The sequence below is a fragment of the Myotis davidii genome, unplaced genomic scaffold (genome assembly GCF_000327345.1).
Source record: "Myotis davidii unplaced genomic scaffold, ASM32734v1 scaffold2163, whole genome shotgun sequence".
NCBI classification, from domain to species: Eukaryota; Metazoa; Chordata; class Mammalia; order Chiroptera; family Vespertilionidae; genus Myotis; species Myotis davidii.
Window position 1 is genome coordinate 40,283 of NW_006294258.1, and position 4,394 is coordinate 44,676.

Consider the following 4,394-nt stretch of genomic DNA (forward strand, 5'->3'; position numbering starts at 1 on the left):
AAAGAGACCCTTGTTATACAGTAGAGGAGCATTTATAAAACTGTTGCCAGCAATAATGTGGAAAGCAGAAAATGTTCCTCATGAACTTGATTGTCTAACTAAAAAGATTTCTGGGCAGAGGGCTGAAAGTGCTGGCTTCTCCCAGCTGTCTGTAACAAAACGAGAGAGGAGAGATTAAAGGATGAGCTACTCGGTTTTTGATTGAAAGTTAGAGAATATACAAACCCAGTCATACTTTCTAGATTAAAAAATAAAACTGTTCCTCATCTCTAACATCTCCTGCAGCGAAAGAATTTGCATATTAAGAAATGGCCTCAGGACAGACAAACAAATCTAGGCTGGCCCTTTTAGACCCTTCCTTAGGACCTTGGAAAGATATAAGGTGCTACCTTGCTAACCATTCCAGACAAAAGGCCTTGTATGTTTCTGAAGGATACGCCTTGTATATCCTCTCTAAACACTATGGCTTCTAAGAATCTTTGCTCCACAGTAGCCTCAACAGGAGCCCAAGGGAGAAAGAAGCTTATCTGGAAGAGATCTGTGGCTAACTTTTGTCTAATAGAGTGAATTAAAAATCGAAAGGCAGGAAGCCCATGATATTTTTATTTTTTAAAATATATTTTTATTGATTTCAGAGAGGAAGGAAAGGGGGAGAAAGATAGAAACATCAAAGACGAGAGAGAATCACTGATTGGCTGCCTCCTGCACACCCCCACAGGCCATGTGCCCTGACCAGGAATGGACACGCAACCACTGAGCCACACCAGCTGGGCACCCATGATATATATATTTTTTAATTACATCAGCTTGAAAGAAACAGAGCAGAACAAAATGAAAAAAGGCCTTTGGATCCTCAGCCTTTTGTAGGCAGGAAGCAGACAGAGAAGGTGACTCACTCAGATGTAAAGTCAGTTTTCTTTTGGAAGAATGTCTTAAAGGGCACAACAAAGAGCCCAAAGGGCAGACAGAGGCCACAGCCAAAGAGAACAGCTCCCAAAGAATAGGGCTGAACTCAAGTTAAGGAACTGGCAACACATTACTAAATAGATTTCAGAACTGTTATGAACAAGACTGGGGTATGCTCTCTATTTTCCCCTTTTTGAATGAAAATATCTACATTGGCTCTTCTACTTCTGCCCACCATTTCACGAGGGATATGTGGAGAGCAGACAATGTATCTGCTCAGTTCATGGGTATTCAGATTGACTTGCGGGCGGGGGGGGGTTAGGGTACTCCTAAGCTGGCCTCTGCTAAAAACGTCCTCAATCTGATTGAGGTACATTCGCTGAGGTCAACCCCTTCCAAATCTCCCATCCACACTCGTCTTGTATACTTGTTTCGTCTATCTCCTTTCCGAAAACCGACTTCTGCGCATGGGCCACGAAGTTTCAATCGCACTGTACCTGCGCTCCCGCACGTGGTATTTTGTGGAAGAGACACACTCAAGGGGCCAAAGAGCCACATGTGGCTTGCAAGCTGCGGTTTGCCGACCACTGGTTTAGATGATGAGATCCTGGACTTCAAGCCTGAGCCCAATAGATAAGCTAAAACACAATAGGATTTTGGAGAGGGAATTAGGGAGGGTAAATATATTTACATATGGGAGAATGTACATAATTTTGGCCAGAAGATAGACTGTGGTAGTTTTCAACATGTCCTCAAAATTTGTAAGACTCCTCCCAGTGAAAGATAGAATCCAGTTCCCTTCCCCTTGAGTGTGGACAGGCTTATGACTCACAGTCAGTCATTTACAACAAATGTGTCAATATATGACTTTCCTGTCTAGGTGAGAAGAGCCCATGCAGCTGCAACCCACTTCTCATAAAATGTACTTTCCATCTGATAACCCTAAGATCCGCCATGCTGGTGAGACCACAGGCAGCCACACTAGGGTGAGAAACAAGCTGATCTCTGGCCAACAGCCAACACTGACAGCAAGTCACGTGAGTGAGCCACCTGAGATGTCCAGTCCAGTGCAGCCTTCAGCTGACTACAGCCCAGCCAAAATCTAACTGCTACCACATGAGAAACCCCTTCCAACTGTGCCCTTTCTAAATTCCTAACCCACAGGATCTGAAAGTGTGATAAACCAGTTGTTGGTTTGCTATACAGCAATAGTTACTGGAACATAACGCTACAATGAACAAAATAAAGTCCTATTATATGAAACATATTCTTAGGTGACAGACAATACACAAATGGGAGGCCTGGGGTAAATTAATGAGATAGGGCCTATAAGTGTATAGCCTAATGGCTGCCATGGAGTAATTCAATAAATAATAGGGACTGTTATTATTACACATTTGAACATGTTGCTGCCCCTGCCAGGACACCATTCTTCCCCTCATTTCCTGGCAAATTGCTTGTCATTCAAGATGCAGGCCAAAAATCCCCTTTTCTGAGACAGGTCCCTTCTTCCCTAATCTGAATCAGGCACCCCTAACTCAATGACCCCCTGCCATCTGAGCATCCTCTCATCTAGCACTCTAAACTTGGTGTTCTTATCTGCTTTTCTCACTAGAATATAAGCTCCTTCAGAACAGAATGTCTCTCATTTCTCTAGAGAAAAAAAATACATATTGGTCTTTCCCCCAGTTCCTGGCACAGACTCCTAAAACCCTTGTAATTATCTAGGTGAAAAGGAGTGTCTTTTGTTTTACTGAGGTGACCTGGTAGCTTCCTGGATGGGAGCTGGTCACCAGGAAGACCAAGCACCACGGTTGGAAGCTTGTTATTTTCGGTCCTACCCTCCCATTCTCCATAGTGGGGAGAGGGACTGGAAATGGAGTTAATGATGGATCATGCCTATTCATGAAGCCTCCATAAAAATCCCAAAACTACAGGGTTCAGAGAACTTCCAGTTGATGAACATGTGGATGTCTTGGGATGGTGGCATGGCTGCAGAGAGCACAGAAGCTCCACACCTCTTCCCACATACCTTGCCCTACGCATCTCTTCCATCTAGGTGTCCATCTGTATCATTTATCATAGCCTTTTATTTTATTTTTGAATATGTTTTTATTGATTTTAGAGAGGAAGGGAGAGGGAGAGAGAGAAACATTGATTGGCTGCCTCTTGCACTCGCCCTACTCTGGGGAACGAGACCACAACCCAAGTATGTGCCCTTACTGAGAATCAAACCTCAACCTTTTGGCACATGGGACAATACTCAGTCAAGTGAGCCATACCAGCCAGGGCTACCAAATCCTTTTTTTGTTTGTTTGTTTTTAATTCTTGATTGTTGAAGTATTACATATAACCCCTGTTCCCCCCACTGTCCTCTTCCAGCCTGCCTCCACCCGCCAGGACTGGCCTTCACACACACCTCCCCTCCCATTGTCTGTGTCCATTGGTTATGCTTATATGCATACAAATCCTTTGGTTGATCTCTTATCACCATCTCCCCACCCACTGACCCTCCCCTGCCTTTCTTCTGAGGTTTGATGGTCTGTTCAATGATTCTGTGTCTCTGGATCTACTTTTGTTCATCAGTTCATGATGTTCATTATATTCCACAAGTGAGTGAGATCATGGCTTTTTTGACTGACTTATTTCACTTAGCATAATGGTCTCCAGGTCTATTCACGCTGTTGCAAATGGTAAGAGTTCCTTCTTTTTTATAACAGTGTAATATTTATTTTTGTTCATCAGTTTACATTGTTCATTATATTCCACAAAAGAATGAGATCATATGATACTTATATTTCTCTGACTGGCTTATTTCACTTAGCATAATGCTCTCCAGGTCCATCCATGCTGTTGCAAATAGTAAGAGTTGTTTCTTTTTTACAGCAGCGTAGTATTCCATTGTGTAGATGTGCAGCTGGTTTTTAATCCACTCATCATTTAATCCACTCATCATTTGGATGCTTAGGCTGTTTCCAAATCTTAGCTATTGTAAATTGTACTGCTATGAAGACAGGGATGCATATGTTCTTTCTGACTGGTGTTTCTGATTTTTTGGGATATATTCCTAGAAGTGGGATTACTGGGTCAAATGGGAGTTCCACTTTTAATTTTTTGAGGACACTCCATTCTGTTTTCCACAGTGGCTGCACCAGTCTGCATTCCCACCAGCAGTACATGAGGGTTCCTTTTCTCCACATCCTTACCAGCACTTGTCTGTTGATGAGAGCCATTCTGACAGGTGTGAGATGGTATCTAATTTTCATTTTGATTTGCATCTCTCGGATGGTTAGTGACTTTGAGCACTTTTTTATATGTCTTCTGGCCTTCTGTATGTCCACTTTTGAAAAGTGTCTATTTTGGTCCTTTGCCAATTTTTTTATTGGATTGTTTATCTTCCTTTTATTAAGTTATATGAGTTCCCTATAAATTTTGGAGATTAAACCCTTATCTGAAATAGCATTGGCAAATATATTCTCCCATGCAGT